The 13,848-nt window shown below is 51.9% G+C and overlaps 1 pseudogene; it reads left to right on the plus strand.

Annotated features, from left to right (window-relative positions):
• Positions 1–9,987: 9,987 nt before the first annotated feature.
• Positions 9,988–12,226, plus strand: LOC129477584 (cell division cycle protein 27 homolog; annotated as a pseudogene).
• The last annotated feature ends 1,622 nt before the right edge of the window (positions 12,227–13,848 follow it).

Raw genomic sequence — 13,848 nt, forward strand, 5'->3', positions numbered from 1 at the left:
GGGGCACGTGCGCTCGCCGGACCACGCGGCGCCCTTCCCCGCGTGGGAGGGGCGCGTCTCACTCCACCGCCTCGACCCCCCGACACCGACGAGCTCCCTCAGGACCCACGCGCGGACGCCGCGGCGGCGACCGGAAGAGGGGGCGCCGGGGGCGGGAAAGACACACCACCGCTCGGCCTCGGGCACCTGAGGGACAACCCGGAGCGCTCCAGGAGCACCGCAAAGGCCCAGGCGGAGCCCACGCTCGCGCGACCCCCAAGAGGGCAGCACGACGGGCCGGCGGGACGGCACCCCACCGCCGCGGAGGGGGGCCGCCCGCGAGTCGACAACCACAGGAGGCGAGAGCGAGGGGTGCCCGCCGCGTCAGAGGACCCCGCCGACCCACGCCGCGTGGCGGAAGGCAGGGACGGGACAGCGAGGTCGGGCCGGGTTCCGCGCCCCTCGCCTTCCCCAGCGCACCACCCGCAGGCGGGGAGGAGAGACGAGGGGCCCCCGCGGGCGGAGCGAGAAGAACGGTCCCATTCGCCACGAATGTCCGCCCCTCGCCCGTCGCGGCTCGGACCCTGCCCGGGAGAGCATGACGCCACCACATCGATCACGAGGAGCCCCCCCCCAAGGAGCGGGAGGCGGCCAGCCGGCCAGCCAGCGAGCCGATCAGCCCGGCCGTTCCCCGCTCTGGGGGGGGGGGGGGGAGGGGCGGCGGACAACCCAGCGGAAACGAGGACGCCTGACACGCGCGGCACGGAGCCAACGGGGTGGGGTTGTCACGGCCGCCCCGGGTGCCCGCAGCGGGGAGCGCACGGGGGCAGGGTAGCCCTCGCCGCCTTCCCCGCCGCCCCCAGGCGGGGGGTCAGAGACCCGGACCCGGGCCGGCACCGGGGGGCGGGAGTCGGGGCGCTCGTATGCACGAGAGAGCAGCAGGCTCACGGGCCCCAGCAGGCGGCTCAAGCAGGAGCAGGGCCGGCTAGCCGGGTCACCGGTAGGCCAGAGCCCCGCACGCATCCAGAGGCCCAACCTCTCCAGCGACAGGTCGCCAGAGGACAGCGTGTCAGCAATAACCCGGTGGCCCAAAATGCCGACTCGCAGTGAGAGATATACCTGCCCCGGGGGCAGGAGGGCGAGTCACCGACACCGCCGCCGGCCCAGGGGACCCACGACACGGACATCTGTCCCCAAAAACGCCACCATCGCAGCCAGACACGGAGCACCCCGGACCCTCTGGTCTACCCCAGGACACACGCGGGAGCAGCCCCGGGCCAGGGACGCCCTCCCGGCCACCCGTGCCACACGCAGGGGCCGGCCCGCATCTCCGGAGCGAGACCCGGAAGCATTTTCGGCCGGCCCCTCGTACGACCGGGACACGCGGGGGACCGAAGGCCGGCCGGGCGTGACCTCTCGGGGCCGCACGCGCGCTCAGGGAGCGCTCCCCGACTCCTCACGGGGACTCGCCAGAAAAGATGACTTGGCAGAGGGACCGCTCCCCGGCACCCGAGGGACGGGGGCAGGACGGTCCCCGGCTCCCCCACGGGGACGCGGAAACAAATTCGACCGCCGCCTCAGACGGCCAGGACGCGCGCGGGCCCGGCAAATGGCGTCCCCAGGCTCCCGGGCCACGCGCGGCCGGTCCCCGCGGGTCGCGGCTCGGGCCTCGGGAGCCGCGGCGTGCTGGTCGACCGGCCCGGGCAGTCCCCACACCCGGCTCGGGCTCAGAAGCGCAGCGACAGCCTCTCCCCCACATAAACCTGCACGCCCGAGCTCTGAGTCACAGGCGACGCGCCACCGCTCTGGCGCCACCGGGCCAGCCCGGCTGACGACCGCGGGCTTTCCGGAGCTCTGCCTCGCTCACAGCAGGGACGGTCCCCTCCTTCGGCAGCTGCCACCGCAGCTCCGGAAGCCCAGAGGACGGTATAAAAGCGGCCGCCAGATGGAGCCCGACAACCGTCGCCAACGTCAGCGAGAGCGATCCGGTCGGCAGGGCGGCCCGTGGACCGCAAAACCGAAACCGTGAGTCGAGAAGCTCTTCCCGGGGCCGAAAACGCAGCCCCTCTCCCCCATCTCCACAGAAACCGTCCCCAAAGCGCGTCTCCGCATCGACCGCGACAGAGTCAGAAGACAACTCACGGCGTCTGGGTGTTTGGAGATGCATCTCGGAGGGAGGGAGGGAGGGAGGGAGGGAGGGAGGGAGAGAGACAGGACAAACGAGGACTCGGTCGCGGGTCGTTGAGGACACAGGGAGACGCAGAATGCGTAGGCTCTTCGAGAGCCCACACAAAGGCAGACAGAGGAAGAGAAAGAGGGAGGGAGGGAGGCAGGGGGGGAAGGAGGAAGGGAGGCAGGGAGGGAACGCAGAAAAGAGACAGACGGTGAAAGGAAAGGAGGGAGGGAAGGGAGCGGGGAGGGAGGAAGAAAATGGAGAACACAGAGACCATTTAAAAAACGGAGACGAAGAAACAAAACTTCTTAAACATTCCATTTTACAAAGAGAGATAGAAAGGAAAGAAACATGAAAAAAGAGAGAAAGAACGAGGAAAGACACGAAGGCAAGAAGGGAAACACAAACAGAGAGGAAGGACAAAAGAAGCAAAGACAGGGAAGGAAACACACAGAAAGCACGAAAGAAAAAAGAACAGAAAGAGGGAAAGGAAGGAAGAAGGAAGAAAAACGTAAGGAAGGAGAGAAAGGAAGAAAGGAAGGAAGAAAAGCATAAAGGAGAGAAAGAGAGCAGGAAAGAACACGGAGACAAACAGTCACAAACACGTTTATCTATTTATAAACGTGCATATATAACATTCTTTATACAGAAACAAATGTATGTGTTTCTATGTAACTGCTTATATATCGATATTTACTTATTTACGTAGAAGCACCCGTATCTGTGTAGAATAGGTATATGTATTTATCGTATACAAATATGTTGACTTACACATCCACGTAAGCATCTGTATATACATAGACCCATCAACACAAGCACTCACGTTTATATATAAAAGTATAAAAACGTCTACATCTGTAAACGTACGTACATACATAGAAATGGAAAAAAAGACCTACCCTACGAGAAGTCAATAGGCCGGCGCGGTGGCTCACGCCCGTCATCCCAGCATTTTGAGAGGCCGAGGTGGGCGCATCACCTGAGGTCGGGAGTTGGAGACCAGCCTGACCGACACGGTGAAACCCCGTCTCTGCTAAAAATACAAAACTTCAGCCAGGCGTGGGGGTGCATCCCTGTAACCCCAGCTACTCAGGAGGCTGAGGCAGGAAAATCGCCGGAACCCGGGAGGCGGATGGTGCGGTGAGACAAGATCACGCCATTGCACTCCAGCCGGTGAAACAAGAGTGAAACTGTCTCAAAAAGACGAAACAGAAGAAAGAAAAAGAAAGGAAGAAAGAAAGAGAGAAAGAAAAAAGAAACAGAGAGAAAGAGTGAAAGAAAGAAAGAAAGAGAAAGAAAGAAAGAGAAAGAGAGAAAGAGAGAAAGAAAGAAAGAAAGAAAGAAAGAAAGAAAGAAAGAGGCTAGGCACGGTGGCTCACGCCGGTAATCCCAGCACTTTGGGAGGCCAAGGCAGGCGGATCACCGGAGGTTGGGAGTCTGAGACCAGCCTGACCAACGTGAAGAAACACCGTCTCTACAAAGAATACAAAATTAGCCGGGCATGGTGGCACACGCCTGTAATCCCAGCTACTAGGGAGGCAGGAGAGTCGCTTGAACCTGCGAGGCAGAGGTTGCGGTGATCCGACATCTCTAGCCTGGGCAACAAGAGTGAAACTCTGTCTCAAAAAAAAAAAAGAAAGAAAAAGAAGATAGAAAGAAAGAAAAGGAAAGAAAGAAAGAAAGAAAGAAAGAAAGAAAGAGAAAGAAAGAGACCAGGCGCGGTGGCTCACAACTGTAATCCCAGCACTCTGGGAGGCCGAGGTGGGAGGATCACCTGAGGTCAGGAGTTTGAGTCCAGCCGCAACATGGAGAAACGCCGTCTCTACTAAAACTACAAAATTAGCCGGGCGTGGTGGCGCAGGCCTGTAATCCCAGCTACTCGGGGGGCTGAGGTAGGAGAATCGCTTGAACCTGGGAGGCGGAGGTTGCGGTGAGCCGAGATCGCGCCACTGCACTCCAGCCTGGGCAACGAGAGCGAAACTCCGTCTCCAAAAAAAAAAAAAAAAAAAAAGGAAAAAAATGAAACAAGAAAGAAAGAAGAAAGAAGAAAGAAGAAAGAAAGAAAGAGAAAGGAAAAAGAAACAGAAACAGTGAAAGAAAGAAAGAAAAAGAAAGGAAAGAGAGAGAGAGAAAGAAGAAAGAAAGAAAGAAAGAAAGAAAGAAAGAAAGAAAGGAAAGAAAGAAAGAAAGAAAGAAAGAAAGAAAGAAAGAAAGAAAGAGGCTAGGCACGGTGGCTCACGCCGGTAATCCCAGCACTTTGGGAGGCCAAGGCAGGCGGATCACCGGAGGTTGGGAGTCTGAGACCAGCCTGACCAACGTGAAGAAACACCGTCTCTACAAAGAATACAAAATTAGCCGGGCATGGTGGCACACGCCTGTAATCCCAGCTACTAGGGAGGCAGGAGAGTCGCTTGAACCTGCGAGGCAGAGGTTGCGGTGATCCGACATCTCTAGCCTGGGCAACAAGAGTGAAACTCCGTCTCCAAAAAAAAAAAAAAAAAAAGGAAAAAAATGAAACAAGAAAGAAAGAAGAAAGAAGAAAGAAAGAAAGAGAAAGGAAAAAGAAACAGAAACAGTGAAAGAAAGAAAGAAAAAGAAAGGAAAGAGAGAGAAAGAAAGAAGAAAGAAAGAAAGAAAGAAAGAAAGAAAGAAAGAAAGAAAGAAAGAAGAAAGAAAGAAAGAAAGAAAGAAAGAAAGAAAGAAAGAAAGAAAGAAAGAGAGGCTAGGCACGGTGGCTCACGCCGGTAATCCCAGCACTTTGGGAGGCCAAGGCAGGCGGATCACCGGAGGTTGGGAGTCTGAGACCAGCCTGACCAACGTGAAGAAACACCGTCTCTACAAAGAATACAAAATTAGCCGGGCATGGTGGCACACGCCTGTAATCCCAGCTACTAGGGAGGCAGGAGAGTCGCTTGAACCTGCGAGGCAGAGGTTGCGGTGATCCGACATCTCTAGCCTGGGCAACAAGAGTGAAACTCCGTCTCCAAAAAAAAAAAAAAAAAACGAAAAAAATGAAACAAGAAAGAAAGAAGAAAGAGAAAGAAAGAAAGAAAGAAAGAAAGAAAGAAAGAAAGAAAGAAAGAAAGAGGCTAGGCACGGTGGCTCACGCCGGTAATCCCAGCACTTTGGGAGGCCAAGGCAGGCGGATCACCTGAGGTTGGGAGTTTGAGACCAGCCTGACCAACGTAAAGAAACACCATCTCTACAAAGAATACAAAATTAGCCGGGCATGGTGGCACATGCCTGTAATCCCAGCTACTAGGGAGGCAGGAGAGTCGCTTGAACCTGGGAGACAGAGGTTGCGGTGAGCCGAGATCTCTAGCCTGGGCAACAAGGGTGAAACTCTGTGTCAAAAAAAATAAAGAAAAAGAAGATGAAAGAAAGAAAGAAAGAAAGAAAGAAAGAAAGAAGAAAGAAAGAGAGAGAGAGAGAGAGAGAAAGAAAGAAAGAAAGAAAGAAAGAAAGAAAGAAAGAAAGGAAAGAAAGAAGGAAAGAAAGAGAGAGAGAGAGAGAAAGAAAGAAAGAAAGGAAAGAAAGAAGGAAAGAAAGAGAGAGAGAGAGAAAGAAAGAAAGAAAGAAAGAAAGGAAAGAAAGAAGAAAGAATGAAAGAAAGAAAGAAAGAAAGAAAGGAAGAAAGAAAGAAGGAAAGAAAGAAAGAAAGAAAGAAAGAAAGAAAGAAAGAAAGAGAAGGAAAGAGGCCAGGCACGGTGGCTCACACCTGTAATCCCCACACTTTGGGAGGCCGAGGTGCTAGGATCACCTGAGGTCAGGAGTTTGAGTCCAGCCGCAACATGGAGAAACCCCGTCTCTACTAAAACTACAAAATTAGCCGGGCGTGGTGGTGCAGGCCTGTAATCCCAGCTACTCGGGAGGCTGAGGTAGGAGAATCGCTTGAACCTGGGTTGCGGAGGTTGCGGTGAGCCGAGATGGCGCCATTGCACTCCAGCCTGGGCAACGAGAGTGAAACTCCGTCTCCAAAAAAAACTAAAGGAAAAAATGAAACAAGAAATAAAGAAAGAAGAAAGAAAGAACGAAAGAAAGAACGAAAGAAAGAAAGAAAGAAAGAAAGAAAGAAAGAAAGAAAGAAGAAAAGGCAAGGCAAATCTACCTGCTTTCACTACATCTGGGGAGAATCAGGAAAGTCACCACTAACAAGGCCTAAAGTGGGGCTGCCGTCTGTAAAACCCGAACAGAAGAGTCCACGCGGGTTAAAGACACGAAGAAAGACAAGGAAACAAAGGATCAAAGAGAAGAACCATCTGGCCCAGCCAGGGTCTGTCTCTGAGATTGTCTGGGCAACCAGGGAGTGGGACGGAGGGAGGGCGGTCCTCCGAGACTCCGTCTCAGAAATATAACTCATGATAATAAAAAAAGATTCAGTTACCAAAAAACTCACGCATCATTCGTAACGTGTTTGATGCCTCGAAAGGCGAGAGGCGTATGTGTATGTCACTGTGGGCTCGTTTTCTTTTTTTCCTCTTCTCCCGGAAACTCACTTTTTAATTATTTTGTTTCATTTCATTTTTCTTTTTATTGTTTTGAGACGGAGTCTCGCTCTGTCGGCCAGGCTGGGGTGCAGTGGCGCGATCTCGGCTCACTGCAACCTCCGCCTTCCAGGTTCAAGCGATTCTCCTGCCTCAGCTCGGCCTCCCGAGTAGCCGGGATTACAGACGTACAGCACCGCGCCCGGCTAATTTTGTGTATTTTGAGTAGAGACCGGGTTTCACCATACTGGCCCTGCTGGTCTGACCGCCTCGTGATCCACCGGCCTCGGCCTCCCGAAGTGCTGGGATGACAGGCTTGAGCCACGGCACAGGGCCTATTTATTTATTTTATTCTATTTTATTTTATTTTTATTTTCTTGATGGATTTTTATTTATGGGTTTATTTATTTTATTTTATTTTTCGGAGACGTAGTTTCGCTGTTGTTGCTCAGACCGGAGTGCAATGGCGCGATCTCGGCTCACCGCAACCTCCGCCTCCCGGGTTCAAGCAATTCTCCTGCCTCGGCCTTCCTAGCAGCTGGGATTACAGGCATGTGGCACCACGCCGGGCTAATTTTGTATTTTCAATTGAGACGGGATTTCTCCATGTTTTTCAGGCTTGTCTCCAACTCCCGACCTCAGGTGACGCGCCCAGCTCTGTCTCCCAAAGTGATGGGATTACAGGCATGAGCCGCCGTGCCCGGCCTATTGTATTGTATCGTATTGTATCGTATTGTATCGTATTGTATTGTATCGTATTGTATCGTATCGTATCGTATCGTACCGTACCGTACCGTACCGTACCGTACCGTACCGTACCGTACCGTACCGTACTGTATGGTGTTGACTTATTTTATTTATTTAGTTTTATGTTATTTTCTTTGTTTGTTTGTTTTGGCCTGACCAAACGTCCATCAGACCCAGTCGTCGAAGTGGCGCTTCCCTTGGCAACAAGGGAGGGAGGAAGTTGGAGATGAGGGTGGGGGCGGTGGAGAAGACACAGTTGCCCCAGGCTGTGCGCAGGCGGCCTGAGATTCCTTCCTCTGTGAGGCCTCCCTTTTCAGAGTAACAGTGGCCGCTAGGTGATGCCCGACGTCTACCAATGAGAGTGTCAGCCCGGAATGAATTGGGATCGCCTGGAGGGGGATGGGGGAGGGGGAAGGATGGAGGCCCCCACAGCACAGTGGGTCACCGCGCCCTCCCAGGCGATCCCCACAACTACTCGACCAGGGACTCTGGGGGGAGGCAGCCTGAGCCCCCACCCATCGGATCATCTGGAACTTCCGTGCAGAGACCAGAGACCGACTGGGAATTCTCTCCCTCAAGGTCCAAATCGAAAAGAATCACTGGCACAGACACCGGGACTGAGGCCATTTCTAAAAGACTGGTTTCTGCGTTTTTGGTATATCCGTGTATGTCTGTAACACAAAATTACTTATTTTAAACGATTTTTGTCCTCCTGACGTGTACGGTCCTGTGGTAGACAGACCAGGGGACTCCTCAGCTCAGAGTCCGTGAGGCCAGAAGGTGACGTCCTAAATTTCTATTTAGAATGAATTTAAGCACACCAGCCAAGCACTCTGCCGTGAAACTGTCGGCGGGAAGACAAGCGGGTGGGGGCGGGGGGGAGGTGGGGAAGCCGGGCGCGGTAGGTCCACGCCTGTCATCCCCGCAGTTTTGGGAGGCCAAGGGCAGGTGGATCCCTCGATCCAAGCCTTTGGCAACGTGGCGAAACCTCGTCCCTAAAAAAAAACACAAAAACTAACTGGTTTCATAACTTGGACTCCAAGTTAATAAATAGATAAATAGGCCGGGGGCGGTGGCTCACGCCTGTCATCCCAGCACTTTAGGAGGCCCAGACGGACGGATCACGGGGTCAGGAGATCGAGACCATCGTGGCTACCGCAGTGAAACCCCGTCTCTACTCAAAATACAAAAAGTTAGTCAGGCGCGGCGGCGGGCGCCTGTAGTCCCAGCTACTTGGGAGGCTGGGGCAGAAGGTCGTGAACCCGGGAGGCAGAGCTTGCAGTGAGCCGAGATCGCGCCGCTGCACTCCAGCCTGGGCAACAGAGCGAGAGTCTGTCTCGAAAAGAAACAAACAAACAAACAAATAAATAAATAAATAAATAAATAAATAAATGTCAGTAAATACATGGATTAAAATTGAAAACTAAAAAAAAAAAAAAAAAAAATGTAGCCGGCCGGGCGCGATGGCTCACGCCTGTCATCCCAGCAATTTGGGAGGCCGAGGCGGGCAGATCAACTGGGGTCGCCAGTTCGAGACCAGCCTGACCCACATGGAGAAATGCCGTCTCTACTAACAATACAAAATCAGCCGGGTGTGGTGGCCCATGCCTGTAATCCCAGCTACTCAGGAGGCTGAGGCAGGAGAGTCACTTGAACACGGGAGGTGGAGGTTGCGGCGAGCCGAGATGGTGCCATTGCACTCCGGCGTGGGCACCAAGAGTGAAACTCCTTCCCCCGCCCCCCAAAAAATTAAGTGCTGTGTTCTGTTATTTTTGCTTCCTACCCTGAGAAGAACATAATACAGCTGTTGTCTGCCTGCCTGCCTGCCTGCCTGCCTGCCTGTGACAGGGCCTCACTGTCTTTCGCCCAGACTGGAGTGCAGTGACACCATTCATTATGGCTCACTGGCTGCAGCCTCAACCTGCCCAGGGTTAGGCGATTCCTCAAGGGATCCTACGGCCTCGGCCTCCCAAAGTGCTGGGGTTGCAGGCGTGAGCCACCAGCACCCGGCCCGAGTTAATACGTCTTGTCTCACTACGTCTTAACCACACACCCATGAAGGACTCAAGTCAAGAGAGAGTCGGCAAGAGACTCTCAGCATTCTCTTCCGAAAGCACGTGTGTCCCGAGCTCCTGTGGTTTTAGGTGGCCACGCGTAGAGGAGAGATTTCCAATGTTTCCAGAGCGGTGCGAGCCACAGCCATTCGGGGCATCCGAGCCGGAGATGGGGTTTCTGACAGCGACTTGAGGGCCAGGAAGGGCCAGAATCTGCCAAGGCCCGTGTTCCAGGGTGGGGCCCGATGGAACCCAAGGTAGAGGGAGTCCGCCGTCCGCACAGAGAGAGCCCCAGCCCTAGGCCCCACTGTGCAGACCGAATCAGAAGGAAGAGAGTCCTTCGTCCTACATGCCACATCCCTCCACCGAACTTGGGAGCGGAAACATGGAAACCCCGTGTTTCCAAACGTGAGGTGACTCTCGGTTTACAATGGGTCACAAGGGGCCGGGCTCTCCGGAGTCCGCAGGATAAAGAAGTCATTTCTTGCTCGGCCTCCCCCATCCCCTGGTAACTGTCGCTGGTGACTTTAAATGAGCCGGGGCCGGCAGGCCCAGGAGCCGCTACGGGGGGAGGGGGCGGGGGGGTGTGCCTCAGGCACTGCAGAAAGGAAGTGGGCCTGAGCCCGGAGGATGACGGTGCTGCAGGAACCCGTCCGGGCAGCTATATGGCAAGCACTAAACCGCTATGCTTACCGAGATGCGGTTTTCCTCGCAGAACGCCTTTATGCAGAAGTACACTCAGAGGAAGCCTCGTTTTTACTGGAGACCTGTTCTTACCGCTCAGGAAAGGCCTACAAAGCATATAGACTCTTGAAAGGACACAGTTGTGCTACACCTCAATGCAAATACCTGCTTGCAAAATGTCGTCTTGATCTCAGCAAGCTTGCAGAAGGCGAACGAATCTTATCCGGTGGGGTGTTTAATAAACAGAAAAGCCATGATGATATCGTTACTCATATGTTATTGAGTTTGGTGATTCGGCTTGCTTTACTCTCTCATCGTTGGGACACGTATATCGCAAGACAGATCCGCTTGCCAAAGCATCGGAGTGTTACCCAAAGGGCCTTCGTTTCAAGCCTTTCTTCTGGTATCCCTTTGAATCATTCTGTGAAATAGGTGAAAAGCCGGATCCTGACCAAACGTTTAAATTCACATCTTTACAGAACTTTAGCAACGGTCTGCCCAACCGTTGCACCACACAAGTACCTCGTCATAGTTTATGTCACAGACAGCCTGAGACCCTTCTTACGGAAACACCCCAGGACACAATTGAATTAAACAGATTGAATTGAGAATCTTCCAATTCAAAGTACTCCTTGAATACAGATTCCCCAGTGTCTTCCATTGATTCAGCTGTCATTTCACCTGATACCGTCCCACTGGGAACAGGAACTTCCATATTATCTACGCAGGTTCAAAAGAAGCCAAAAGCTGGTCGAAGTTTATCAGGACGACCAGCAGCTGTTAGTCCATTAACTCCAAGTGTTGGGATTTTGCCATTAGAAACCCCAAGTCCGGGAGATGGATGGATCCTATTTACAAAACTACACTAGTATTAGACACCTCCTGTCACTGACGTGCCATCCACCGGAGCCCCTTCAAAAAAGCCTGTTGCCAGAATCGGCCGAACTGGAGCACAGTCTGTCTTCTCACAGAGTGGACATAGCCGAGAGGTAACTCCAATTCTTGCAAAAACACAAAGTTCTGGTCCACAAACAAGGGCATCACCTCAGGTATCGAGCCCCACTGTGGCATCTCCCCTAAATGCACTGCCTCGAAGAAATCCATGACTCTTGACTAGTGACAGCTCCACAACCAAGGAGAATAGGAAAAAAGTTAAAAATGAAGTGTCCACCTGAAATCCCAAACAGAAAAACAAAAAGTAAAACTAACGAAGGAGGAGTAACTCGACCTCACATCGATGGCAGCCTGGAAATGACAAAATTGGACTCTTCCATCATTTCAGAAGGGAAAATATCCGCAATCACACCTCAGATTCAGGCTTTTAATCTACGAAAAGCAGCAGCCGAAGGCTTGATGAGCCTTCTTCGTGAAAGGGGGAAAGGTTATGTAGCTTTGTGTTCTCACCACTGCACACAAGCTGTCGATATTTGGAGCCATCCACCTTCTCCCCACCACGATGCCGGTAGGGTACTGTGCCACATCGGAAGGGCCTATTTTGAGCTTTCAGAGTCCACGCAAGCTGAAAGAATCTTCTCAGAGGTTAGAAGGATGGAGAATTACAGGGTCGAAGGCATGGAGCTCTGCTCCGCAACACTCTGGCATCCTCAAAAAGATGTTGCTCTTTGAGTTCTGTCAAAAGACTTGACAGACGTGGATAAAAATTCGCCAGCCAGAGGCCTGGCGTGCCGCAGGGAACTGTTTCCGCTTGCAACGGGGACACGATATGGCAATTAAATTCTTCCAGAGAGCTATCGAAGTGGATCCAAATCATGCTTAGGCCTCTACTGCATTAGGGCGGGAGTTTGTCTTCACTGTAGAATGGGACAAAGCATTAGCTTGTTTTCGAAATGCTATCAGAGTCCATCCTAGACATTGTAACGCATGGTAAGCGGCAATGAAGTGTAAAGACAAGCTCTTATCGACGGTGCCGGTGCTCGCTGATTTTTCTCGTTAGATAGCTCTTTATTGCCATGAATTTGGTTACAGATACCTAGGGATGGTACATACTGGTCAATAACGTCTAACTGAAATGCTCTCTTACGAAATGTATGTCTTTAACAAACTCTTAAATTAACTCCCGATAATGGAATACCAGATCCTTATACTCAACAGTTGCAGTCTTCTACCAAACTTTTGCAGATACTGTAGTTGTCTTTCGTTTGTGTGTGTGTTTCTTTAGTTTTGTGACTGGATGTGTTACTTTTTCTTTGAACACCGAAATGGTGATGGGGACAAAAAGTGCTTGGGAAATTGGAAAGGAACAGCATAATCCACTTATCGGATAATAGAAAAAAATATTGCAACGATTCACTGGTTGCTGCTTTTTGACAGTGTTCCAGTTGATGGAGTTACTATTAAGAAGTCAGTGTACCCTTTTATTTAGCAGTATCTCCGTTTTACTGTTTTGTACTTGCGTATCAGTAGACACATCGGAAATTACTGCCTAGGTCATATTGTTATCAACCGAATAAGATACGAAAACGTTTGGTCCTACTTCTGCCTCAACACCATACGTGCCGTTGACATTGGTTGTATTTTTCTGGACCGACTTCATAGTTTACACATCAGGTGGCCGGGCGCGGTGGCTCAAGCCTGTCATCCCAGCACTTCGGGAGGCCCAGGCGGGCGGATCACGAGGTCAGGAGATCGAGACCATCCTGGCTAACCCGGTGAAACCCCGTCTCTACTAAAAATACAGAAAATTAGCCGGGCGTGTTGGCGGGCGCCTGTAGTCCCAGCTACTCGGGAGGCTGAGGCAGGAGAATGGCGTGAACCCGGGAGGCGGAGCTTGCAGTGAGCCGAGATCGCGCCACTGCACTCCAGCCCGGGCGACAGAGCGAGACTCCGTCTCAAAAAAAAAAAAAAAAAAAAAAGAAAGAAAAGAAAAGAAATAGTTTACACATCAAGAGAAGGCCGGACGTGGTGGCTCACGCCTGCCGCCATCCCGGCACTTTCGGAGGCCGAGGCGGGCGGGTCACAAGGTCAAGAGATCGAGACCATCCTGGCCAACGTGGTGGAACCCTGTCCGTATTAAGAGTATAAAACTTAGGTGGCCGTGGTGGAGGGCGCCTGTAGTCCCAGCTACGCGGGAGGCTGAGGCAGGAGAATCGCTTGAACCCGGGAGGTGGAGGCGGCAGTGAGCCGAGATCACCCCATTGCACTCCAGCCTGGGCGACAGAGCGAGAGGCCGTCTGAAGGAAAAAAAAAAAAATTAAAAAAAAAAAAAAAAACATAAATAAATACCAGGAGAAACTATAATTCTGAAGTCATAACTCTGTGGTAGTTTTTTTTTGTCAGATACGGTTATCTTTGGGGTTAAGTATTACAGCAGTGGAGTTGTATCATTTGATTTGCTTCTAAATCTGAAGCATTCTATTACTAAAACATTTTTTGATTTGTGAATATGTTGTTTAACGGATTCTGTCTCATTTTGCTGTAGTAGTTACATGGCCTGAAAGGTGGCCAAAAACATAGTGCTAGCTATTGCTGACCAACGTAACAATCAACTTGCCGATACCGCCTTCTCTTCCGATAGCTATGTTCTCCGTCATATTTTAAGAACTCAGTTCTTCATGAGACTTGTGTTGTTTTTGATTTTTTTCCCAAGTCCGGGGGATCCTCGTGTTGTTTTCTGTCAATGCGTATTGTCTGTTCAGCTATTTTGCAGGAGTCGCATTCTTAAAAAACTTCACCCTATCAAAAATCGTCTTTAAAGGAGGAATATTCA

The sequence above is a fragment of the Symphalangus syndactylus genome, chromosome 21 (genome assembly GCF_028878055.3).
Source record: "Symphalangus syndactylus isolate Jambi chromosome 21, NHGRI_mSymSyn1-v2.1_pri, whole genome shotgun sequence".
NCBI lineage: Eukaryota > Metazoa > Chordata > Mammalia > Primates > Hylobatidae > Symphalangus > Symphalangus syndactylus.